The sequence below is a fragment of the Callorhinchus milii genome, unplaced genomic scaffold (assembly GCF_018977255.1).
Source record: "Callorhinchus milii isolate IMCB2004 unplaced genomic scaffold, IMCB_Cmil_1.0 Scaffold5, whole genome shotgun sequence".
NCBI lineage: Eukaryota > Metazoa > Chordata > Chondrichthyes > Chimaeriformes > Callorhinchidae > Callorhinchus > Callorhinchus milii.
This window is the reverse complement of record NW_024704746.1, coordinates 44481280-44509209: the sequence shown is the minus strand read 5'-3', so window position 1 is coordinate 44509209 and position 27930 is coordinate 44481280. Positions and strand designations below refer to the sequence as shown.

At 40.3% G+C, this 27930-nt stretch overlaps 1 protein-coding gene across 1 annotated transcript in view; it reads left to right on the top strand.

Annotated features, from left to right (window-relative positions):
* Positions 1–1725: 1725 nt before the first annotated feature.
* prickle1b (prickle homolog 1b) overlaps positions 1726–27930 on the top strand; it is a 94105-nt gene continuing 67900 nt past the window's right edge. The window contains 2 exon segments of the mRNA XM_007894642.2: positions 1726–2082; positions 14689–14853. The gene's annotated coding sequence lies outside the window, so the exon portion shown is untranslated.

Genomic DNA, 27930 nt, shown 5'->3' with positions numbered 1-27930 from the left:
ACTTGGCAACCTGGTGTGTGAGCATTCAGGTGCTGTACATGAGTGGGAGTCCTGGAGCTCAGTGGTTAGAGCACTCGCTTTGCAAGTGAGAGACCTGAGTTCAATTCCAGGCAGAGGGCGAAACCTTGGGCAAGTTTCCTTACTCCACACAGAGCCTAATAATAATCCCTCCAAAACCCAAAACAATAATAAATTGGTCATATTCAATCTACGACTGTTCGTGGGACATTGCTGTGTGCAATTGGCTGCCGCGTTCGCCCACAAACATACAGTCAATTCACTTTACAGTGTGTTCTGTGAAGCGCTTTGGGACGTCCTCCCGACGTGAAAAGCGCTATATCAAATGCGAGGATTATTATTATTATTATTATTACTAAACGACAATCAGTCATTGGAGGCACTTTGCAAGAGGGAGTTTTCATGCAGATCCGAAATTCAGACAGGAGGTCAAATTCCTGCTGTGTTGGGACACTCCATCAGAAATGCCTTCCGCTGTGGTAGGAAATAATCTTGTTGGGGGGTATTGGTTTTTTTTCGCCCCCCAATGAAGCGCGACTCTCCCGAGAGAGCGCCAAACGCGGAGGAACTTTAAACCCGTTCCAGGGATCCTGTCCCGGGTTTTCTCTCCTCCGGGGCTGTCCCGGATTGGAGGGGGTTCGCCGCTGTGGCCAATAACCTGACGGGAACCGGAATGTAAACGTTGGCGTTCGTGAAAGCTCGAGATCATTGGGGAGAGAGTCGGGAGAGGAGTTCGCCTTCTCCAGTCCCGGAGCTCAGTCAGTCAGTCAGTCCAGTCAGTCAGACAGTCAGTCTCCGGCACCACTCCGCTCAGTACTTCCTTTGCCCTTCATCTGACTCACCCCCAAAAGAGGGTCTCCAGTGCTTCTTTGCACTGAAACGCTTCGAGACCCCTTTCCAAGAGCAAAGCAAAGCAAAGCAAAGCCAACCGTGTGGAGCATCGAAGCCAACGGAGTGAATGTGATCGCTGTTGATCCCCGGGGTGGGGTGGGGTGGGGGTGGGGGGGTCCGGGGGAAGGGGGTAACTTCGCTGCGATATTTCTCCATCTCCCTTCTCTGCTCCTCATGCCGACTTGGACCGAGGTAAGTGCACGCACCCATTCCCGCTCGTTTCGCCTCCCGACGCCTCTTTTCCCGATGGCTGTGTATGTTCGGGTAACTCCGGAGGGTTGAAGGAGGTGATCGGGTTCTGATCACATCGTCGTGGTGGTCGTGGTCGTGGTCGTGGTGGGGGGGTTCGTATCCACATCACAGCAGAGAATGTGGTGTGTCAGTCTCCTGAGGGGGGGGTTTGATGCCACCGAGTGGGCACTGATCCCGGGATCTGTTGCTCCCAGTTGTCTGCGGTGGGGAACACGTTATTTAAAACTTGTCGCAACTTCGAAAGGATGGATTTTTTTTGGGGTGTTTGGTTCGACTGCATTTCGGAACACGTGGAATCTCAGATGAAGAATTCTTGAGTTGCTCCACGTTATTAGTGTCCGCAGTTAGTGTGTGTTTTTTTTTCCGGGTGGTGGGTGGGATGGGATGGGATGGGATGGGATGGGATGACTTTGGGGAGTAATTGACCTGTTTAAGCCCAACACGATTTGAAAAGGATTTTTGCAAAGAGGTGTTTGCACTAATTTCTTAAGTCTGAAGCCTGTGGTGGTGGTGGTGTGTGTGTGTGTGTGGGGGGGGGGTGGGGGGGGGGGTGTGGGGGGGTGGGGGGTGGGGGTCTCTCAGGGTTTGGCTGTTTGCCTGCACCAGACTCCAGATGTGTGAGCTCAGCTGTTGCCTCTCACTTGAATGACAACTGGTCTTTTCCATTTTCTGCAGCAAAGTGTCAATGTTGCAATCCCTCTGTGCCCTGTGATCATCACTGCAATTCTTAGCCATTGCCATGAGACGGTCCAGGCAGGTCCAGCAATCCTCTCTGCCCTCACACACAAACATCTGTCTCAAGTCTGATTTGCCTTTCTATTTCAGTGACAAGCGAGTAGGAATATAGTATTTGGAATTAAGCAGTCGTCTTGACCTGGAGTAACAGGCTGATGCTCCCTGAATTAAAAGAAGTCTGAAAAGGTGATGCAATAATTGTCAAACCCTTTCTCTCTAACACTGTTTACTCCCACCAGGGGATTGTTAACTTAGGAACAGTGACCATTTATTTATCAAGCCGTCTGTCCCGAGCTTCAATTCAGCATGATCTCTTTTCAGTTCAGTGTCCAGGACTGGGTTTGGGTGAGAAATCTGTCATTGTACCAGAGCCGGGTGGGCAGTGTAAATCAAAATGTTATGTTTGTGCTTAAGGTTTTAAGATCAGTGTGAAATCCTGGTTTCTTTGAACAAATATGTTTCGACAAGATACTTCCAATTCCAGTTACATTTTCTTCTTGTGTTTCTCAATGCAAATACCATGAGGAAAGAAAGATAAATGTAATTTTACTGCAGTAATAATAATAATAATAATCTTTGCATTTGATACAGTGCTTTTCATGTCTGCTAGACATCTCAAAGCGCTTCATAGGATATATTGTAAAATTAATTAACTGTATACTTTGTGGGTGAAACGTGGCAGCCAATTGCGCACAGCAGTGTCCCACAAACAGCTGTGAATTGAGTGACCAAATCATTATTGTGCTTTTTTCCTTGAGGGGTTATTATCAGGCGTGTGGAGTAAGGAAACTTGCCCAGATTTTGCCCTGCTGGGAACTGAACCCAGGTTTCTCGCTTGCGAGGCGAGTGCTCTAAACACTGAGCTACAGGACTCCTTAGTTCAATACAGTAGTTTGAATTGACAGCAAAAGATTCTACTTTCTATTTAAGGGAGATATACTATCAAAAAGGCCTGAAGGATTAATTTCACATTCTGACAGTGCATTAATCGTTGCAGCAGCATCATTTGGTATTTTGAACTGATGGCTGACAACAATCACAAAGACAAACAGAAAGTCGAGGCTTCCATAAAGAATCAAGACAGATCCGTCAATACCCAGCAAGCATATAGGTCTTGTATTAAATGCCAACATGCTAAAACAGCCCTTTTAGAATAATAATGATCCATGCATTTGATATGGTGCCTTACCACGTCCTCGAGACGTCTCAAAGCGCTTCACAGAATATACTGTAAAGTGAATTGACTGTATCTTTTGTACAAGATAATTCTGGCTAAGAAAAACCTCCAAAGTATCTCGAATGAAAATATTGCTTCAAGTCAGCCTTGGAATCAATGAGGCTTTTATTAAAATTATGCAGTTTCTGTTTCAGCATATTATGTTTTTCAAAGAGTGTTTCGAGTGATAAGAATGTCCAATTCCAAGGATTCTTTGACAATATTAATGCTTTTAAAATGTAAAAAGTGTAATATCTTTAGTTTGTTTTGCGAATTTGCTTCCTTTTTTGTTCTGCTGATTCATATTGGTGCAAGGATTCTCGCCCAAGTGACCATTAGTCTAATGCAAATGCAATGATTATTATTATTAGTCACTGTGAGCCCAGACAGTAAAGATCAGGCAATTGGATTGTTGGGGGATGAGAAAGAGAACCTGGTCCTACTTTAATAAATTTCCTCTCCCTCATTCAGGATATTGTGACTAATTGTAGCACCTCAACTACTGTCACAAATGAGATCAATTAAATCAGCATAGTTTGAGATCGGTCAGCTTTGATTCCTGTCTGTGCTGAGTCAGCTGAAATCAGCACGGCCAACAAAGGAGGCGCTACAATTGGTTTCAGTGCCAAGGAGGAGAAAAATCCCTTGAACTCCTGATTGCTTACCAGTTCTCCTGCTGTAGTGTCTTTGTGTGAGGAATTTCAGATGAGGACAGCATAAGTTTACTGCCAAGCCCCTCATGGCCTGCTTATCCTCACTGTCTGGGCTTACAAATTAAATACCACAAGGGCAGTTTGGAAATGTACCCCAGTGTCTCAAAGAAAAAAAGAAAGAGGACAGATAGTTTTAAAAAGAGATATGGATGAGTACTACTTGCAGTGTATGAGGTTAATTCTGTAATTAAATTTATGGACGGGTAATTACAATTTTTCTAATAAAAAATATCTGATAAGACAAAACCCCTCTTTCAAGTAAAAAATGACAAATGGATCCCTCTGCAATGTCTGCACTAATGATCACTGCTGGTAATGTAGAGATGTTGGAGAGTAAATCATTTTATAATCAAGTGTTCTCAAAGAAACAATTTATCTTCATAACGAACAGTCTGTCAGAAGTTTCCTTAGGTCAACTTGGCACATTTCTGCATAAAATTTAACTTGTCAAGTGAAAAGACATTACAGGGTTAATAAATAAACTGTTCCAATTAATGGCAGCTGTTGGGGAAAGTGCAAAAGAGTTTAATTCTCCAGACTATCTCAAAGGGCAGTTGAGCAAAGAGGAGACAAGGATATATTGATCTGTTGTAGGATGCATCCTGAAAAAAAGAATAGTGAAAGCATATTCAGCGTTCTCCAGTCCAGACTAATTTTCCATCTGTATTTTTGTGGAAGAGTAAATTAAATCAAATCGGGATTTAACAGCAAAAACAATTAACAAGATGTTGCACAAAACATGTTCCTCGCATGCCTAAGGTTAAAACTTTCCATCCATGGTATTTTATTATTTAACAATAATGCTAGAGGAATATATGTTTTTAATCTGTTGTAAAATGTATGATATAAAAACAACTTTCTGAATATTGTTTGAATTAATCATCCCTGGAGATATTTTTTGGCTAGAGTGTTCAATCTGTTGTGCATATAAAAATATGGAATGCTTTCATGCAAAATCAAACATTGCAAAGTTAGAATTTCTCCAATTCCTGCATTGAACTGCAGCTCAGATGTCAACCAAATTGAAACCAAGTGTGGCCATTCTGGTTATGTACAACAATCATATGCACAGCATGCGTTGGGTATTTAAAGGGACTGCATTAAAAGAAACACTGCACGTGGTGCAACCTCTTTCACGTCACCTGCTTATAAATGACAGCTGGGAAAATACACAGAAGATGGACGCAGCTTTCAAAATGCACTCGTCACTATTTCATTCAACTCATTCTACTGTTAACTTCAACCGTGTTCGACAATCCGTTCTTTAAGCTTAGTGGCCGATGTATTGTATTGAACTTGTATTGAATAATAATTGGGCAGTTGAGAATGCGCTTAAAGGTTGGTGTGAAGCTGGCTCTGATTTGAAAATTTGGAAACATGCTGAAAGAAGTGTCAGCTCCACAAAGTATTAATTTCAAGAGGATGTCCTTTTTATGATTCCCCCCCCCCCCCCCCCCCCCGATCAAATGTCATTTTCTGCTTTGGTCCAAACTGTCATCTCTCCCCCTTTTATAAAGCAGTGCTGTAGATTTGACCTTCAACAGATCTGAAAGCTGAAAGAGGAGATTGGAGAAAACCATGTAAAATGCAAATGCTTCACATGGCCATGGTTACTTATCTTTGCTTTTGGAGCTGTGACAGAAACCCAGCTTTAACATTAACCATTCTGCATGTGTCTGTCTTGCATGTCGCAGATTAAATTGACTGGAAATTGAATGATTTACCCGACTCCTAGCTGGTTTGCATTCCTTACTTTTAACAACTGGCTGCAAAGCAACAAAAAAAATTTGATGGGGGTGGGGGTCATGCTTTGTGCCATGTTCTTTGCTTGAGCACACAAAACCTAACAAAAGATTGTACAGGACAATGGGTAACTGCAGGCAGAGCAGAGGAATAAAAAAATGTTAGATATACAGTATTTACATGAGCGCGACACACTTTACTGCTTCACCGACCAGCCAGTCAATCAATTTTATGGACTGAGATGCAACCTAATGTATTTGTGAAGTTGACTTGATCTTAAGCATGACTATCAGTCTGGAGGCTGAATTGAAATGGAAAATAGTTTTAATTCGGAAACTAATTGGGAAGGAAGTTTTGGGGTAATCATAACATGCTTCAGGGTATTTTTGTTTATCAATAATTCTTGAACAATTGAATAAAGAAAGTGACACTTTCTTCCTACACAACAGAATTGGGAGTCACAGTCTATGTTTAGAACAAGATGAATGCTTTACCTGGCAGCTGCTACCTTTTCTTTACCGTTTTAAAGCTTTTTGTAGATGTGCAGAGTTTCTGTAGCCTGAGGGTATAAAAATAAATCAGGTTTAAAATTGTCAGGGAAAATGCGATACTGATGGCCACATCTCTTACTGAAGGGGTTGCCTGGAAAGGGCCCCAGGATCTAAAGGCAGCCATGTCTACGCCTTAATCACCAAGCACACCAAAAAAGCACAAAGCCTTTTTAAATTGTTACAAATTGTTTTGTCACCCCCGCACCTTGTTGGACAATAACCCAGACTTACTTGGCACTCAATGTAGATTATGGATCTGTAAGTCACTGTTGTGCAGAAATGGGATTCTGTTGTTTCAGTTGCTTTAGCATTTATGTGTCGCAGTCTTGTCTCACAAATCATGTCTAGTTTGCTGATTTACAGCACCTGGAGGGGTAGGCTCTCCCACGTCTGGTCCAGTGTCTGACCATAAGTGCTTTTTTTTGTAGTTTTTGGCAAAGGATTGTAAATCTGATGATATCAGCCTCCAATACAAAATTTCTCAATGTGGAACAGTTTTATTCTGGACCTATCTTCTTATCTTGAGACCCAAGTCCCTCCACTAGTAATTATAATTTTTGACTTTGCTTAACATTTATTCATAATGTTTCCAATTAGATGAATTATTGGCAATGCCAAGACAAGCGTGCGCCAGAAAAAATTTCCGAATGCTTGCCAAGAACGAGACTGGACATTTCACTTGATGTAAATGAGGCTATTTAGTTTCATGTGACTTTCTAATCCTTGCTCGACTCTGACTGTTCTCATCTTTCAAGTGGTTGCAATTACATTGGATTTTTTAAAAAAAATTCCAGCCACTTGAAAAATAGCTTTTAATTGTACAAGAAAATTCTCAACTTGTCTGTGATTAGTCCAGTGGGAAATTTTCGTTCAAACAAGTTTTCTAGACATTACTAATGGAAAAAAACAAAGTAAATTTCTCCACAATCATCACACAGGGTCTGAGCTGTTTCTAAGTTACCTATAGCTTTTTTAAATTACTGCCTGTTTGGTGCCACTTTTAAAAATCAAACATTACACTGCCCTAAACAAGCTATTGAAAGTGCAATTCTACCCCCAAAAAATGGAAAAAGTGACAAAAAGAACAAAGTCCCCACTGAGTGAAGTTGGAAAACAGTTGTCATAGATTTATTGTTCTTGATGTTCTTCATGGTATTCATTATTTTAGAATATCCTGGAAAGGATGCGATAGAATAATTGTGTTTATGATCTTGCTCTTCATCCCTCGGAGTTTACAGTATTATAGTAATCAATATAAACAAGATACTTCAGCATGTGTGCAGGGCGGATGAGTAAGAGTTGGAGAAGTGGAATTGAAAATGGCAGAGGCTGATGTAAGCTAATGCAACAACGAGCAGTGCCTTTGGATCCTAGGAGGTGAAAAATCAGCCAAACATTCCACACTTGTTCACAAGTGTGAATGTTGGACATTGGGTGAGGAAATGATTGGGCTCAGCTATGAGATTCAAATCACCTACCAGTATTCATTGTCTGGGCTCACACAAATAATGGGCATAACCAAAGGGCTGTCAGAGCCCACTGCACCCGAACAAGTCAGAACCTTAAGAATTCTGCCACTTCAGGAGAGGACTAGGGGTAAATAGAAGAAAACAGAAAATGTCACAGTACTTTCATATATATATATATGTCTTGTAATTGTAAACCAGATGAATTTAATGCTAACATTAACCTACAGTCCTGGAAGAAAAGTTACCACTTTGATTTTAAAGTTTCCCCTTTTAGACAATTGCAGGATTCCTTTTGTTGAGGTTGAGAACTATCATTGACCTCAGTACTGGAGAGGTTAGTGTTTCCAAGCAGCCCGTCTGCCAACATTGTAATTGCATCCTGACATCTCTTTCTGTGTGACCCACTTTTTGAAAATGAAATCCATTCCATACGCAGTATTTAAATAGAGGGCATTGCCACCTGTCAATTCACGGCAAGGGTTGCCCTCGACATTTCTGTGTCGAGTCAAGAAAGCACCCAGGAAGTTGAGAGCATTAATTTAAAAATTTTCTCACTTCAACACTCAGATTCCTAAATTAGGATCAATGTGACTGTGCTCCAGTGCAAGTCATAAGAAAACAATGACATGTTTCTAATCCAGCAGGGCCTCAGTGTGGCCAGTTGGAGTGATCTTGTGCCCTTTTATCTACTGCCTAGATAATTGAGATGAAAATTCGGTCTCACTCTTTTGAAGATCCTAAATAAAGTGAAATTGGCAGTTCCACATGAGCATAAAATCCACAGCATAAAACTGGTTGCAGACAGAGGTAAGCAAAAAAACATTTCTGATTTTTAAGTGTTGACCAGTTAGGAATCCAGACAAAAAGGATCCCAGAGGTGAAATCCCAATTCAACAAGAAACAGGAAAATCATATATCAACTGATGTAATTACTGTATATTAAGGATAATTCCAGTCTGGAGCTCAGGCAGTACAAACATGTGTAAAAATGCTCTTTAATGATCTTAATTTTCTGATTGCAGATTTTGTTAAGAAGTCTGTTGAAGACTGCATGCCTTGCATACATTAAACTAGGAGCATTTCAATCAGTGCCTTACACTGAAGAGAAGCATTACTTCCTATATAACCCACATATGAAAATATTGGACTATATTCAATTATCCATTTGAAAATGGGGCTGTGTTTTTTTCTGTATGTGAGGCAGTCTTTAATACTGGGAGGGCCTGTCAATATTTTGTGGTGGGTTTCGTGTTTCTACTCAATGAGACTACTCTGATGTGTGCTGTGTGCAGATTCTAAATGAAGACTGACAGTTTCTGTTAAGTGATAAATGTATACTTGGCACAAAACATTGGTCACAAGGTTCAACCTCTGGTCTGTGCTGAACTAACTTACTTCAGCTGAAGCAGTGGTGGGATGCTAATTGGTCTCGACTGTTGTCCAAGCAGACATCAGAGAACTGAAGGTGCAAATGATTTTTACCTTAAGATTCTTATCTAAATGTTTTAAGGTAGAATTTAGTTAAAGAGATGCAGAAAATTGGCTTCCATTTTAAGGTTGAATTTAAGAAATAATAAAACTACAGGATTTCCCATTAGGTGGTGCCTTTATATACTGGACAAACAGGATAGCTTTTTTTAATTTCTATAATATTCTTCACCTAAACTTTGAATATCCATGATTAAAAGAAATTCCAGCTGGAATTTTTTGATTTTTTAATTATAAAAGGGCATTGTTGTCATTTCATTGGAGATTTCAAACAGCGTGGCTCTGAGAACAATAGAGCCATGATGTAAGCCAGTTGGAGTCCAAAAAATCCCAACCCACCTAATAATAATTATTATTAATACAAAGAGTCTGGGATTGCTGGTTTCATTGAGCACGCACTCAGCCAGCAGGCCTGCTTCCTGTAACCCTCCCCTCACTAAAAATAACCTCCAGGTTATTTGGTAGCCACTGTCATCACTTCTTGTGTTTTGCATTTGTGCAACACACAGGAAATGACATGGCACAACCAGACAACCTGGAGGTCTACCATTTTTAGACCAGGGGTGAGTTGGCCCATAGGAATTGAGTTGGCTTGCTGCAAGCAAACAGGTAAATAGGATCCATGCAACCAGCAATGTATAACAAAGCTACACTGTAATAGGCTCAGTGTTCTCAAAAGCCATCAAACAAGTTTGTTCTGTAGTTCAAATATTGTTGCAGACCAGTCTGAATTTTTTTTCAATTAATTTTCGCCACAAGTTGCCTGTGTGACACCTTCGCAATGCACATGATGCATTGCCAAAAAAAATAAAAAGTTAATGGAAGTCCTATTTCAAGGGTGACAGAACACTTTAAATGACAAGAATGTTCCAATAATCTTGTTTCTTCCTTCTTGGGCAGATGGCACAAAATATATTGGTTGCATTACTTTGAATTTAGCAAATTGACCCGCAATTGTAAAGAAAATTGATCAATATCAAGTACGGTATTTTTGAGTGACATATCAACTATTAGCTTTTCACTATAATGCAATTAATGGTGCAATGGTTTTCCAGCAGTACAAGAGGATTGCTTTTATATGTCGTGTGTGTATATATGCGTCATTGCATACCTTGGTTTCTGATCCATAGCAACATAGCAAAGCATCTGATTACATGAAGAGATTGATTTTCATACCCAGAACAATGTTTACATCAGATTTTGAAATGATCCAGAGCAATAAATGATGAACGGCATAAGCTGAGTTGGTCTTACATTGCAATAGAGTTTGTTGCACAAACTGCAAGTTTATAGTTTTAATGGAATCAATCACATGAGTTTTCTTTGTTCTGTCAATGCATCTTAAACATTTTGGAAGGATAATATCCAGTGAAATGTTGTTGGCTTTAAGCGGGCCAAAATTTCTCAATGTCACAGACCTTAAAAATAGCATTACTTGTCCTACTAAGAGATATAAGAGGGTTGATATCTGGTTGCATTACAACTGGGGACTAATTTGTGAGTTGTGCTTACACAAAAAATGTGCAACATGGAAACAGGCCACTCAGCCTAACCAATCTGTGACAGTGTTTGTTCTCTACATGAGTTTTTATCCTTTCCTTACTCCCTCCCATACCTTTATATTCTCCTCTCCTTCGTGTCAAGGTCGAGCATCCTCTTAAATACATCTACACTATTTGCTTCAACCACTGCTGCAGGATCCACGACCTTCTGTGTGAAATAGTTCCTCCTATTTCTCTTTTATATCCCGTAAATGTACAAAGAATTACCAGTGCCCTTAAATTATGTAGTTAACAACCAATGAAACACGTCGCTCTAGACCAGAAAAGATGACCAATGTTTGGCCCAACCATCATGCTTATTTGACCCTCACCTTTCCTTTCTACCCTACATATGGGCCTGACCCGCTCTGCCTTCCCCCACCTCTGCAACAATGCCCGGCTCCGCCACTGTCTCACATTGCGGACCGCTGAGACCCTCATAACCTCACATGTATTCATAACCTCCAGACTTGACTATGCAAACTCCCTGCTTGTTGGCCTCCTCATCTCCTCCCTGCATAGGCTGCAGATCATCCAGAACTCTGCAGCCCATGACCTCTCCCTCACCAGGCTCCGTGAACCTATCACCCCCAACCTCACCCGACTCCACTGGTTTCCCATCACGCAGAGGATACAGTTCAAGGTCCTGGTCCTCACCTTCAAAGCCCTCCATGGTCTTGCTCCCTCCTACGTCTGCGATCTCCTAAACTCTACCAACCTGCCCACTTCCTCCGCTCAGCGGGCTCCGGTCTGCTTCATGTCCCCTGCCCTGCCCACCCCACCATTGGCGGCCAGGCCTTCAGCCACTCTGCCCCACCCTCTGGAACTCCACCCTGCAGTCTCTCCACCTCACCCCCTTCCTTGCCTCCTTCAAGACCCGTCCCAAGCCCCTCCTCTTCGACCGTACCTTCGGTCACCCTCCTTCCCCCACCTGCCCTCCACCCTCCCCAATTCCAACCCCCAGCTCGGGTCCGAAACGCTGTTGGTCTTGTGCCTTGGGACATCCTCCCAACGTGAAAGGCGCTATACAAATGTAATCTTGTTGTTGTTGTTGATTTGGTCTGATTTCAGAAACGTCGTTGCAGTTGCTGATCACAGAGAGCACGGTGCCCATTAAAGGGGTACAGGCCAATATTCTGTGATGAAGCAGTGAAATGCCATTCTCTGTAATCCAAAACAACAATTGCAGCCCCTCACATGAACAAAAATGCTCAAGTCAAGACAAGGGGATTCAAACCCAAAACCAATCCGCATTATCGACTTAAATGTCAGTGTTCAAACCAGATTCAATACGATAATCTTGGAATGAGAGTTAGCACAATGTTGTAGTCTCATTAAATAAACAATCAGAATCAAGTCTAAAGAAATCATCAAACTCGGTACAGGTATTATGAAATCCATTTCAACACCACAATTTCAAACTGCATTAACATTTCAACTACACATGCACACCTCCAGCAATAGTGACTTGTTTGTCTTTTATTCCATTGTGTTTTGTTATTAATAAATAAACATTTCATGCTTTTCTTTTAACAAACAATATAAGTTGTGATAACACAGATCTTGGCAAAGCACACTTTGGTGAGATTTTCTTTCCTTTTTTGTTTGCTTTTGTTTCTTTCTCTCTCAAAGCACGAACATCACAGTAACAAACATAACATCTGTCACTGCAAAACCAGCTGGCAGAAGGTGTACATCTCTCCCAAGGCATATCTAAAACCGACTTTACCCAGTAAAGTTGAACCACTCCACATGAATTTCACTGCGGATTTCGAGCTCTGCAAGAGATCTTAGATTGTAAAGCTCTGACCTACGCAGGCACACATGAAGTACATCAATGTGCAGATATCACATCAACATTCTGTCTCCACTCCAAATCCTCCCCTCCTTCCCCGATTGATACGATAGATGTGTGCTTGAAATCCAAATTCCAAGATGATACTCAAATCTAAGTTTATAATGCATCAGCTTCATATTCATTCCGAAATTGTACAAAAGATGCAGGTTTGTACTTCAGTATAAATGAGGAATTCAAAAGCATCCAATTACCAATACAATTACACTGTAATGTAACTGTGCTTCGGTTATGGTCGTGCTAAAGTTAATAAAACATGGTTTGGAACAATACAATATCACAATAGTACAGAGCTTGAATCTCAGTGGTTTGAATAATGAAGTGTGGATCTTAACTTTCACAACTTAAGCTGCTACAATGCTGAGATTTGGTTTTGATGGGGAGTGGTCTCTGGGGCATCAGTGACCCGTCAGTACTTTGTCTAAGTGGTCGTTCATCATGTGTGGGGTAAGATAGCAAGCATTGATAGTGAGAAGCAAGCATCACAGCTGAGCCCAAACCTCATATGTTGCCTGTTTATGGATACTTTCGTGTAGGTAACAAATCAGTAGTGGAACAATTATTTGATACAATTTTTGTTGTTCCTAATTGTGATTGTGATATTGTGTTGTTCCAAAGCATTTTTTATTAACTTTTCCATGACCATAACCGAGGCACAGATACATCACAGTATCATTGTATTTATAATTGTCTGCTTTTGAATTTTGCTCCTATTTTTTTCCTTTCTTCCTCACTTGATCCATGCTACACTATGGTTCCACATATTTCAGTAGTCTCTGGTATCTCAAAGGTTACTTGATTCCTGGAAGATCATTAGAGTTGAGCTTGATCCTCTCCTTGCGCAATCAAAACACGTTTACTTCCAGTAAGGACAGAGGCTAATGTTCCTCTCCAACCAAAGCAACCAGTTGCTTTCTTAGAATGTCACCAGTGGGATTAAACCTACAAATGCCACCAGCCATGCTGATGGAATTAATGAGTAATAACGAGAATATACTGTTGTGAACTATAGCATATCACAATTACTATGTCAAACTAGTAAAAATTGAACTTGTTCTTCACTTGGTATTAAGCAATAAAAAGATTTATTGCATTGGTCAGCATCCAACTGTATCTATACCCTTTGGGAACATATGACAAAAATTAGCAAGGTTAAATTGTGGAAAATTTAAGAAAAAAAAGGTTTTGAAAGGTTGTAACTAAGCTGGACTTTAATGGTATGTTTCATTATAGTCAGCAATCTTGTAACAAGGGGTCATGATCTGAACATCACAAGTGGAAAGGTGAACAGACAACTTGACAAAGGATGGCGAATATGTAGAACATATTGCTTCAGTTAGCAATGAAGTTGGAGCGTTGACAATTTCAAGAAGCAATTGCATGATTATATGATGGTAATGGAAACTAGAGCAAGAATGGAATGGGATTTTAGATAATGGGATAAGCCAGATGGATACCAATTGTCTTTTCTGGTATTGTGGCTTTGTGCATTCCTGTGTTATTCTTACTGAAATATGTAAATTGTATTACTGAAAGCTGATGACTGACTTCATTGATGGTCATAGAAATAATAATCTTGGCTGGCATGATCATCCTCTTGGGGCTGAGCTCACTCCAAGATGACATTATTAGTAAAACTAATCCTTCCATTTGGTATAGCACCTTTAATATCAAGAGAAAGTCTCATAAAGTGCTTTACAGGATTAACTGAAAGTACTGTGACTGGGTATTGTGGAGTCCTGTAGCTCAGTGGTTAGAGCACTCGCTTTGCAAGTGAGAGACCCGAGTTCAATTCCAGGCAGGGCGAAACCTTGGGCAAGTTTCCTTACTCCACACGCCTAATAATAATCCACCCCAAAACCAAAAGCAATAATAAAAAAAATTGGTCATTTTCAATCTAGGACTGTTTGTGGGACATTGCCGTGCGCAATTGGCCACCGCGTTCGCCCACAAATATAGTCAATTCACTTTACAGTGTGTTCTGTGAAGCGCTTTGGGACGTCCTCCCGACGTGAAAAGCGCTATATCAAATGCAAGGATTATTATTATTATTATTGCCGTGCGCAATTGGCCACCGCGTTCGCCCACAAATATACAGTCAATTCACTTTACAGTGTGTTCTGTGAAGCGCTTTGGGACGTCCTTCCGACGTGAAAAGCGCTATATCAAATGCAAGGATTATTATTATTTATAGGTGAATTTATCTTCCGTGGCAGGCCCTGTAGTCCAGGTCAATCGTACTCCCAAGGCATCGTTGATGACATATAAGACAGCCTGGCACGTCAGCAGAATTTGGAGGAGGAGGCCAATCACTAGAGGGGCAGAGATTCTTTCCAATCAGCTTTTGTTCTCCCTGCAAACTAAAGCCTGAAAACCCAAAGGTAGGGTGTCGTAGCTGAACAATGTCCACAATTGAAAGCTGCTTGGCTTGTTAAATTCCTGAGGTACCTCAATACATACTCTGGGATCCTAGGTAATTCATGCCTCTCCAGCCATCAATTCATTTGATCGTAGTTCATTGATTGTCTTTTGCTCTTGTCAACCTGTGGCAAATCTTTCTGGGTTTGGGAGAGCAGGGTGTGTCCCTCTGGGGAGAGACTGCACATTCCATTGCAGAGAAATGGAAATTTCAATGCAGGAGTGGAACTCCTATGTAGTTTGGTTTGTCTCAATCACTGTAAAGCATTATCCTATGTGAAGGGTGGTATTTAAATGTAAGTTGTTGTTGTTGTTTGAATATTCTTAAGTCTGATTATGGGTTTTACTGTATATCAGACAACCGATTGACAAAACAAAATCTTGGTGGGGATAATGATGCTGGGCATGAGAAGGCTCTTGAAAGTATCAGAATAATGCTATACATATATTTATATGCACACAATATTATATATATGATATGGGGGGTGGGAATTGAGACGAGACCAAACTAGAGCAATGTCAATGTCTTTTCCTTAGTTTGCAAGCATATGTCTCAATGAATAGGAATTGGTAAAAGCAAGAAGTTCTGAGTGAACTTTTTGCTGAGCGACTGAGCAAGTGGAATCAACCTTTGGAAATATACCTTCTGTGTGTCCCACAGGCCAGACGAAAAATGGGAGCTACAGTACTATGTTTTTAAGAAGCTTGGCAGAACATTATACATTCAATGACATGCGATCAAATGAATTGATGTTTGGACAGGCATTTATGCTTTTAATATTCTTCCATCCAGTGAAGGAAAGGAACATTTATCATTTAGAGAAGGAAGACCAACTGCTCCATATCATTTTCTGTCTTCCTGCTTACTTTGAGATATTTTCTTTAAAATAATAATATAATAATCCTTGCATTTGATATAGCGCTTTTCACATCTTCTAGACATCTCAAAGCACTTCACAGAATATACTGTAAAGTGAATTGACTGTATATTTGTGGGTGAAATGTAGCAGCCAATCGCGCACAGCAGTGTCCCACAAACAGTTGTGGATTGAAAATGACCAATTTATTATTGTTTTGTTTTGAGGGATTATTATTAGGCGTGTGGAGTAAGGAAGCTTGCCCAAGGTTTCGCTCTGCCTGGAATTGAGCCCAGGTGTCTTGCTTGCAAGGCGAGTGCTCTAACCACTGAGCTACAGGACTCCAATAGATAGGAGTTTCCAATAGATGCAGAATCTATGAAAAGAAAGTCAGGCTATTCATTGCAGCACATGAGCTGTTTTTGAAAAATCAGGTTTAACCATGGGTGAAGTTATCAGAAATCACAGTTGCACTCAGTCCCTGTATTTCTTTCTTTCTCTCTCGCTCTCTCTTCACTCTGCTTACAAAGCTGATGCACGCTTATAATGTAAGAAGGTGAAGTACTGATTTAGATCTTGAAAGACAGGGCCAAATGATCTTCTCAGATGGCTTTAGTAATGTAAAACAGCAAAGGCCACTTGAAAGCAAATAAGAGGATGTGACTCAAATATTGGTGTTCATTTTATTTCTTTATTATTTGAACATTTTGTGTGTGGGCAGGGGAGGTGGTGAGAGTTAGACTTTGCTGATCTTTTATCCATTCATTCTTTGTGCTATGGGGAATATTGCTCTTGAATCCAGATAAGAAGCAGCTGGATCCAAAGCTATAAATTACTTGCAAATAGTGAGGTCATTTTAAAAGTTGCCAGCATGAGGTGGCTGGTGGGGCCAGATTTAATTGCATAGTTCAACGGAGGGTAATAAATTATTGCTTTCCACAGGAATGACTTCAAACATCTTGTTGGTCTTTTCTTCCAGCCTGCTCCACTCTGATGGGTTTCCCTTTTTGTCAGGGGAGTTAGATTTAAGTGTGATTGATTGAAGAGAGATAGTTGCATTTTGTTTCAGAGCGTAACCATGAAGACTGCAGTCAGAGTCAGTTTCAGCAGGGGAGGAGACGGGATGGTAATCAGCTACCACAAACTGAGTTAGCTGAGGTAATGTACTTGTACCTGAATATTTAATTACTACCCTTGGAGGAGTGGTTGCAGGCAGCAGGGGGCACCCTTAACAAAGAGACAAGAGTTCAACCAGAGTGCTGGAGAAAGAGTTATCCGAGTCACTATTTTTCTCATTTATACTGGAAAAGCTAATGGCTCCTTTTAGCTCAAAATGGTAGTTTCTGTTGCAGCACTGCAATCACAACAACGTTGCCTCATAAAGTTGTCCTTATATAGTAAAGGAAGGTGAATGACTGGCGAGAGATATCCTGGACATGTTTTCTGACCAGGAGGGTGAATCATTCTTCCCCAAACAGGCCAACAACATGGTTTCAGCACTGTGAGCCAGCTAAATGAAAATTCACTGCTGATGAATTCCAAACAACTGCATGGGTTTGAGTGTATAGCCCAACATTGTACAATATCATATCTGGTCACTGCATCAAATGCTGGATGATTTTCAAAGGGGCTTTTTTTTGAGAAAGCTCTTTCATGCCACAGTGGAGATCGAGATAAACACAAAGTATCTTCATAAACAATGCTCATCGTCCAAACCAGTTGCCATAAAAATGTGCAGTATCAACCATGGCACAAAAACAATTACTTACTATCGAGCAAAAGATGGTGGAAGAAAATTTCAGTCTTAACTTTTCTTGGATCTCACTTCCCCCAATTATCTCATGGATAAAGGCACTGTTTAGTGCAACACTAAGCCCTACAGTGCAAATCTTGCACATCTGTGCTATGTTAGCTGATCTCAGCCAGGGCACCAATTTGTGCACTATAACTGGCCTCGTCGGCTCTGGGTTAGGGAGAGGAATAAAATCAGATTGTTGTCTGGTAATCCCGGAGGGAAATAGTGTATGTGTGGATCTCTTCTGAAGGGAAGATTGGTCTTGACAGTGAAGCCATTTTTGTCAAATAGCTCACTATGCAGGCTCACATGGTTACCAGAGGGACCAATGGAACACTTCAAAGGGAGTTGGAGCCTTTCTGGAGAAGTGGGGAAAAAGACTAAATTGTTCCAAATAATAAATATCTTATTAGTGTTCTAACCCTTCTAAGTATGTGACTCGACACTTTTGCCTAATTATATTGATGGCAAAAATTGTGGCAAAGTTCTAAATGTAAATGTATGCTGGTTCAAACACATTGTTTTGTCAAAATTGTTCTTCATCAACAATCTTAAGGGAGAGAGAGAGAATGTTATTTCAATCTGATAATGCAGCTCATTTCACTTCCAAGTCTACCCAGAGAGTTGAAATAAAAAATACTTGTATTACATTTCTTATATAGCCAATTTCAAGCCATGCAATATTGAATTCCTTTTCAATTCCATCAGCCAACAAATCTATCTTATGATTATAATCCTTGCATTTGGTAAAGAATCTTACCATGTCGTTGAAATGTCTCAAAATGCTTCAAAGACATTACTGTAAACTGCAGATGCTTGGATTTGTTGGCAAATGCAGCAGCCAGTGTCCCATAAATATATCCATTCTAAAGTAGGGACAACAGGCTACTTTCAGATCTGAACTGAGACTTAAATGCCTCTTTCCTACAGCTCGACTTACAGATTCATTTGCAATACACATTCACTACACTTTACAGTCTATCCTGTGAAGCGCTTTGAGACATCTTCCTGACATGAAAAGCGATACATCAAATACAACAATTATTATTATGGTGTAGGAGTTAGTGTAGAGGAAGTACATTGGCAATAATCAGCCACTGTTTAAATTAAATAACAAAATGTTTTAACAAACTAAAGATGTGTTGGGATTGCTGGAGGTGCCAGACCACCATGGTTCAACTTTTTTATGAGTGCAGACAACAAATATATGACTTGGCTCCAATTTTTTGTTTTGCCACATCGAAGCAGAAACAAATCAAAGCTCAGGTTTTTGCCTCTATCCGGCAATCTTAACTGCTCCACCTGTTTATACCAACTCCAAAACTGTCATCTTACATTAGTTAACAGCCAGTGCCAAATAACGTTTTGCAGACAACTGCCAAAAGTCTGTCTTATTGCATGATTTTTTGGTCAACCGGGTGTCTTGACACATGAAGAAACCCATGACCGTGCTTGAGAGTATCCAAACTAAACTGAGTATTCCACATCTGCATTATATCTACACATGGAAATTTCATTAACCCCAAAATGAGCCATAGCATACTGCTAGAATTTAACCAACTAAGTATGTGTAGATTGCCAATGCGGGCTCTTTCAGGCAAGCTTCCTGCTACTTAACTAGCTATGATCATCCAGCCAGTTAGGACTTTGAGTTGCAGCATTAACGGAACCAAGTGGAAATAACGCCTGTACCCAGTGACTTATCTGTTCCTCCAATTACTGCCAAGCCAGACTAGCTGATCTGTTATAACAATGTCCTACTGCAGAACTGCCTGGTTCAGGAACCAGATGTCAAGAGTACCACAGAGGATCAACCTAATTTCATTATTCCATTGTCAGGCACATCACCACGGTCTTCTACAGCAACACAACAGTAAAGTGACAGGCTTAAATTTGCAACATTTGCATGAAATCCTAATGAAATCCAAATTATAAATTGTATGCATATAAATTATTCATCTGTTGACATTTCAGTCGCATAAATGTGTAAATTGTATAGGTGGAAAGGTGTATTCCTTATTTAAAAACGTGTGCAATAAAATAATCCCTGCATTTGATATGGTGCCTTTCACATCAGAAGGTCTTAAAGTGCTATGTAGGACTCACTGTAAAGTAAAAGCTTAGCTCGTAAATATACTGTACAGCTTCTTCCATATTCAATCCATGGTTTTAATTGAAATAGCTTATCTTAAACTTGATCACGACCAGGATGCTAAAATTGGTCTTGGCATCCTGAGTTTGGGGGGGGGTGGAGAGAAAGGAAACTAGGCAGGATCCCCATTCTTGATTGCTATCCAGTATGATTGATTCCAGTGACTCCTACTGGAAAGCGCATTGCTGGCAGTGTCTAAGCTTAAACATAAAGAATTGACTCTCGAACCAGATCATACGCACATCTGCAAGTAACTGTATTAAGGAGAGGAGCAAATCAAAAAATACACAGAGAAAAAAATAATGTGCAAAGGGACAACATACACAGCAGACTGTCATACAAACACAGTGAGTGAGTTAATCAGCACAAACTTTATGGAGAGCATAGCAATACAATATGTTGTATCTGAACATAGCATTTACTTTCCACTCCCTGAAACTAGTAATTGTGATTGGAGATTGTGATCTGTCTCAAATCGATTTCCCTTTTTTACCAGATGTCAATTTATTTAACCTTTCAAAAGATCCGGATTACGCATTTTCCCCTCTGTTTTATGCCTGTCAAGAACTTTAGTAAACTGCATTTTAATTCTTGGATTTGCCAGAATTATTTTGACACACATGAGAAATGGCAAATCGAGTTAATATTAAAAAAAACTTGCCTGCAGAGCTGGTGAAATTGTTCAACCAAGTGGAGGAATTGTGGATATGGATAAAATACACATACCATCATCTAGAGAATACTTCCATAGACATTGGTATAATTCCCCTTCTACCAAACCATGTAATCAAGTATAATTAGGTCCAGAAACTGGAAATTCATTGCTCCTCATAGCAGAATACTTATCTACCAACATGTACATTAGTATTGGGACAGGTTCCATAACAAGGGAAATAAAATGAGGGTGTAGCTTTGTGGGACAGCAGCTTGAATAATACGAATCAGTTTGGTGTGTAAAATGTAAAAGACATGCTCAGACTATTCCCATAAGGAGAGAGCACCAAGCATCACCAATTTAGTCAAACAACAACAAATTATATTTGTATAGTGCCTTTCACGTCGAGAGGATGTCCCAAGGCACTGAAACAACCTATCAAAATCCAAGGGATTTAAAAACCCTGATTTTCAAACATTTTTGCCTTTGCCAGCAAATCCCCCCAAAATTATAAGTTGGAGGCAATCTTTTAAAAATGAGGCATTGCTGTATTAGCAATGGTTAACTGGAGATACCACCTTCTCAAATACCTTGGGAACATTACAGATCTCTGCAGGTTTTAATTCTGTGGACTTGTGACGAGTTATGGTGAGAGGAGGATGGTAACATTTTAATTGTGTGGAATATAACATTACCAGCTTCACTAAGGCAATTCACTTCCAAGTGTCGCAACTATACCTCTATGGAAGAATGTGCAACCAAGGTCACTGAGATACACAGACCAGGAAGATCCCTGGTTCAACTCATTTATCTGTGTTGAATTTATTGAAGGTTTTTTTGGAGGGGGTGGGGTGCAGAGTGGACATCATACTAATTATGCCCTCATCATGTCTAGGCTTACAAAAATCAGTTTCATATTATAATAATAGTAGTAATAGTAATCCTTGCATTTGGTATAGGGCCTAATTGTGTCTTCAAGACGTCTCAAGGAGCTTCACAGATTATACTGTAAAGTGAATTGAATGTATATTTTTGGTCGAAATGTGGCAGCCAATTGCACACAGCGGTGTCCCACAAACAGTCGTGGATTGAGTGACCAAATTAAAAAAATGTTTTTGAAGGGATTATTAACCCTGGAAAAGCGAGCCGCTAATCGACTAACAACTGTAAACGGAGGTGTGTGGAATAAGGAAACTTGCCTATTGTTTCACCCTGCCCAGGAATATTATAGCTAGTGTAAATCTGTAGGAGAAATTGTTTGTTTCCCACTACATACCTGCCAGATTTCTTTCACAGATCTGAAATGATCTTTTTTTCTCCTACTCCTCTGCAAAGACAACAAAGTATTTATTTCAATGACTTTACAATCTACTTCATTGTATTTCCAAACAGTTATTTCCTATTCGTGGCAGCACACTGATGCACACCATTCTGATGCTCTTTGTTTTCTCTAATATACAATCATGCATTAATCAGAATATTTTGAACATAATCTGGATGGTCTTTTACAAATGACCTTACCTATTATTAATAATAACAACAGTAAATCATTGCATTTGATTTTGTGTCTCTCGTGACAGCAGATCTTATCAAGCATTTCACAGGATTTCTGTTCAGTGTAAGGCAGTCAATTTAGGCACAGCAATGTCTCACAGTCATGACCAATTATATTTTGGAAGATTGTTGACCAGGACACTGGGAGATACCCCTTTCTGTTTTTGAATAATGCCATGGGATCTTTAATGCCACCCTGAATTGGCAGATAGGATCTTAGTTTAACATCTCATCATCTCATCAGCTCAAAGGCAAATCAACAAAGCCAGACTGACACCCAAGAAGTGCCAGTTGAGATCAGCTAAATTGGCACAGACCTTCTGGTTTGAATGATTGAGTGCTACATTGGAAAGTGCTTTTACCCAGTGGGCAGGCCACTGAGGAAGCAGGTTTGAATCTATGTTTTTGCTGAGTTAGCTGATCTCATCCAGGGCAGCAGTCCGAACATTCTTAATCAGAAACAGTCCCCAACGAAACATATCTCTATCCCCAAAACTACACTTACAGGACCTGAAATTTATAGAAAATGACCTTTGAACTGTAGTGTGCGAAAACCCTGCCACTTCAACAGGCTCAGCAGCCAGCTATGGTTGCAGATAATGAGAGATAAGTGGAAGTGCTGGTTCAGGAATTGATGCAATGCTTGCATTCCAGACTGGAACAGATCATCGTGTGGAGAAGCTGAAAGATGCACCAACAGTTTAACCTTTGGCACGCTCAGATGTTCTCACTCAGCAGGGGTTATAACACACCACCTTTGTTGCCCCCCCCCACCAATTCTCCACTTCAGATGTCTGTATGTTTGTTAGTTATTTCTGACAGACAGCCACAAACATGTTTGGTCAGGTCAATTCTAATCTCTTTATTTAAGCTTCATTTACACACAAGGTTCCACTGCAGAATAGATCAATGGTTGCTTCCACTCCAAAGTAGTGTCCAAGCAAACATTAGTGAATGAAACCCATTGTAAGAAATGCTGCTGGACACCAGGATCGCTTCTGTTTCTCCCATTGGGAATGCTCACTGAGAAACTGTTACTTTGCACAGAGATCACCAGTTTTTAAATCTGTGAAAATCCAGTTTCTCAGTTCCACAAACTGTACAAAGTAAATCTTGTGATTTATTTATGTTTACATCTGTAAGAGCTCCCAGTCCCTTGGGTAGAAGGCACTGGTTGCTTCCGAAACTCTTGCTGAAAGGCGCATCAATGTTGGCATGGGAGTAGTGGGGTGACCTGGATTAATGTCAGTGGTTATCCTAAATGGAATAACCTGCCAACACTCACTGACAAGTTTAGACTTAGTTCAATATTTTGCCCAATTCTGGACACTATAAAATGTTACTTAAACAGAGTGAGTTTTGACCTGGGTAGAATTTCTCGCCATATTTCTCTTATTGAGGCAGAACTCGCCTCACCGGAAAGACGAGTTGGACCTTGGTTTCACAGCTCATCTAAAGGATGGTACCACCAACAATGCAGCACTGCATTCGAGTGTCAGCATAGACAGTTATGGCCTTCAAGTCCCTATGTGCGACTCAAACACATAATCATCTGACTCAGAGGCAAAAATGCTATCAACTGAGCGTTCTGGTGAACCAAATGGTCAGTTAGCTTAATGACAAGAATTTCTTTAAAACTGCATTATTCACTGACTTCAGCAAAGAAAGGGTAAAGGGAGAAAATTGAACAGAACATGGAACTATGTGGAGCTATCAACCTCTTGAACACAAACTGGCATGTGCTCAACTGCAAACAGGCCTGTTTTTTTTATTTCATGCATTAAATGACATTATATCAGGGTAAAATTGGAAAGAACTTTAACTAGTCAGATGCCTCAATAATTTGACCCTGGTGGTTGCTAAAAGTAGAAGAAAACTTGGCAAAGCCGTTTAGTTCTGTTATTTGACCCTTGACCTGAGTAGGATACGAGTCTGCCTTCAGGCCTCATTCTGTGAAGTTATTTGGTACAGATCTCAGATAGATTTGTGACCTTTCTTGGATTGCTTTTCAGCACACGGTGAAACAGTGTTCAACTTTACAATTTTTTTTCACAAAGTCTTACTTCAGTTCATAGATATTCTCACAATATGAGAATGTCAGATGCCCTTATTTATTTCATCTGATTTTTAAGGACACCTCTTAGGCACATTACCTTTAAGTTTAATCCCACATTAATGCTTGGTAACGATTGATCCACTGCTATACAGGTAAAGGCATTAAGGCAGTTCATCTTTTCTTGATCTCCAAAATGCAGAGTGGATACAATAATAAGAAGAGCATAATTCTTGCATTTTATATTGTGCCTGATCCTATCTAAATACCTCAAAGCATTTTGCAAAGTTTTCTGTGAAGTGTCCACAGACAGCTATGCGGGGAATGAATAACCTTTTATCTGGGGTATGTTTTAGCTAGCATACCCCGAGAAATCTGTGTCTTTTTTTATCAATGACATAGGATCTTCAACGTGCTATCAGTTATCCCTACTTGAAATTCTGCATGCATGCACAGAGGCTTCAAATTGGATTGGATCATTTTCCCACGATCAAATAGCCTGCCAACATTGTTTTTCTGGGTGAACATACTCCTGGGCACCAACTGCTTATAGATATGTACACCATTGGGATTTGAATGCTCACAGGGTGGGAAGTTGGGAAAAGATAGGAGGGAGAGGCCAAAAAAAGGCAACACCCCACCAATTATGAAGTTAACTCAAGCAAATAGCAACAGATGTAAAGAGGGCAAGTTACATTGTGTTAAATAAAATCAACTCTATAATCAAACAAGTTGAAGCCTGTCAAGGAGAAGCTGGTACGTTCCTCTTCATTTGTGTTTTCTTTGCAATGGAAACACTGAAGGAATTTACCCCAGGCATTATCACATATTATTTTAACCACCTTCTCTGTTCCATAAATTCAACAAATTTTACTTGAATGTTGTAACGAAGCAAAGATTTTGAGCAATCCATCACCATGCAATTGGTAGCCTTTGCAACCAATAACTTTATAGCTGGCATTAAAATTAATTAAAACAATTTGGTATCAAGCAATGCATTTCTTTTAACCTAGTGCACCTAATGCTGGCTGAAACACAGTGATTACAATCGCTTTTCCTGTCCATTTTCTGTACTTTTATTACATACCATAAGGCACAGATCATGTACCAAATGAGCTTTATTTTCCATACAGTTTTCTCCCTCTTTAAGGCACTGAGTCTTGCTGGGCTACAATTCATTGGGCAAAGGAGCTCTTATACAACGTGCATAAATGTTGTTCACAGCTGAATGAAAAATACTACAGTTTATGATATTAATCATCCTTGAATTTAATACAGTGCCTTACAAGTCACAAGGATGTCTCAAAGTGCTTCATAGGATATACTGTAAAATGTTATCACTGTGTGTTTTTAAGGCAAACGTAGCAGCCAATTTGTACACTACAATATCCCACAAACTGATGTGAAGTGAATAACTAGTTTTAATTGGGGAATTGTTGGCCACGATGCTGGGAGAAACTCTCTTTTTTTGAATAGTGCCATGGGATTTTTAAAATCCACCTGAAAATGCAGACGGGACCTGCATTTTAATGTCTCAGGAAGGATAGCATCTCCAACAATGCGTAGCATCCCCACCAATGAATTGGAATGTTAGCCGAAAATGTCAAGGTCTCGACGTGGGCCCAAAACCCACAGTGCTGACCCAATTCCAACACTGTGCGATATTACATCTTATCTTCACCAACAAGTATTTTCCAATTTAACTGTGGATTAACATCAAAACCATGGATTTGGTATCAAGTTGCTAATCTAACAATGGCAAAAGCATGCTGTGTAGGGCTTAGCAACATAATTCCAAGATTGACAAGCATTTTCTTATGGGGCGTTTTAAATACCGAGAACTCAGATTTAGTTTCCATTGATCTAAATGTTAGACTCGATGACAATGACAATGCATTTGTCAAGAGGAACAGTAACAACAAAAATTGCATTCATATCGCACCTTTCACATCGGGAAGAACTCACTGTTCTTACCTGATTTATGTTCATGAAGTTGGTGTTATCTCAGTAGATACTTTGCAACCTATGGAGGATGCACATGCATCCCATATTTCAAGACACCCAGCTCACTGAAAAAAAATTCTGTCTTGGATCAATATTGAAAGCAATGCAAGGCCCACACTTGATAACAGATGACATAATGCTTTCAGGTGGTTTATCAATGACAATGCTTCAGAGGAAATGGTCCATTCAACAAGTAGTGTACACAATGAGGTTGAACAATAACAAAGCTGAACTGTTTGTTGGAGACCAAACGCTGCCCTCAGCCCTTTGATAAACTAATTTCAAAGGGACCACTGTCAATTTGTTTGGCACAACCCACAGCCCCTTTCCTGCTTAAGAGTCAAGAGCAAGAAGAAAGGTAACAATCAAGATAATCTTACAACCAAATTCAGAAAAACTACAGCACTTAAATGTTATGCTGGTATGTGAAACTGGGCTCTGAAAGCCCAATATTTTTGTTGCAATAAATATTGAATACATTGTATGGTACTCAGAAGCTTTATTACCTGCTTGCTTATGATATAAGAAATAACTTACATTTGTATAGTGCCTTATCACATCTGTTTCTGAAGCAAACATTTGTGGCAGCAAAGCCCACAAACAGCCATTGGGTAAATAACCAATGGAAAAATGTCTTCTGTTTTTCAGATAGTGTCATGGGATCTTTAATGTTCACTTGAAGAGGGAGATAGTGAGAGCCTTGTGCTGAGCTCACAGTCCAGGCTGACATTCAAATGCAGAACTGGGGAAACATTGCATTGTCAGAGGTGCTGTGCTTCAGATGACATGTTAAACTGAGACACCATCTGTCTATTCAGATAGATGTAAAGAAAACTATGATAATAATAATCATTGCATTTGATATTGTGCTTTATCATGTATTCGAGACGTCTCAAAGTACAGTGAATTTACTGTATATTTTGTGGGCGAAACGCGGCAGCCAATTATGCACAGTAGTGTGCCACGAACAGTTGCAGATTGAGTGACCTAATTGTTTTTTAAAAAAGGGATTATTAACCTCAGAAAAGCAATCTGCCAATCGGCTAACACCCAGGTTTCTAGTTACTGCTCTATAAACAGGCGGGTGGAGTAAGTAAACTTGCCCAACGTTTCGCCCTACCTGGGAATCAAACCCGGTCCTCTCGTTTGCGAAGCTAGTTCTCTAACCACTAAGCTACAGGACTCCACGATGGTACTATGCAAAAACAAAAATAAATTTCTTCTGGTTTTATGGTCAACAATTCTCCACATTAATTCATCTTTTGGCTGTTTGTGGGAATTTACTGTGCACAAAATGGCTGCTGCGTTTTACCTACAAAAAAGTAATGCCAGTATTCAGTGTGTAGCACTTTACGATGTTTTAACGTGATAAGGTGCTATGAATTCTTTCTCACCTAAAGTCTTTCTGCAGCTCAGGGTTGACAAGACTTGGGGTTGGCACTCCTGCTTAGCTACTGTCAGTACTTTCTCACTTCAGGCACTGAGCACATCAACTTTCCCAGGTATTCATTCAACCTCATAGAGCAGGTGCACAAATTTGGTTTCTACCCCAACAATCATTCAAACCTTTCACCTGGGCTCTCATGAACTCTGCTTTCTGCCACTATTCACCGCCACTCCCTCTCCCACAATCTGCTAAGATTCTCAACCAACCCTGCATCACCTCCAGGTTTAATTACTCCACCGACATGCTCATTGAACACTCCAGTTCTTCCCCACAAACTGTAGAGCATCCAGAACGCTACCGTCATGTCCTCTCCCATGTCTGGCTCTGCAAGCCCATCACCCTCATCTACGCTCAGCTCAACTGACTCCCGTTCCCCCAGCAGACCAAATTCAAGATCCTTATCCTAATTTTCAAATCCTCCATGGTCTCGTTCCATCTTACCTCTGTGATCTCTCTGACCCAACTGCACCAGCTACATGTTCCCCACTTGATCTGCTCTATCACCAATGCTTTGAGACACTTT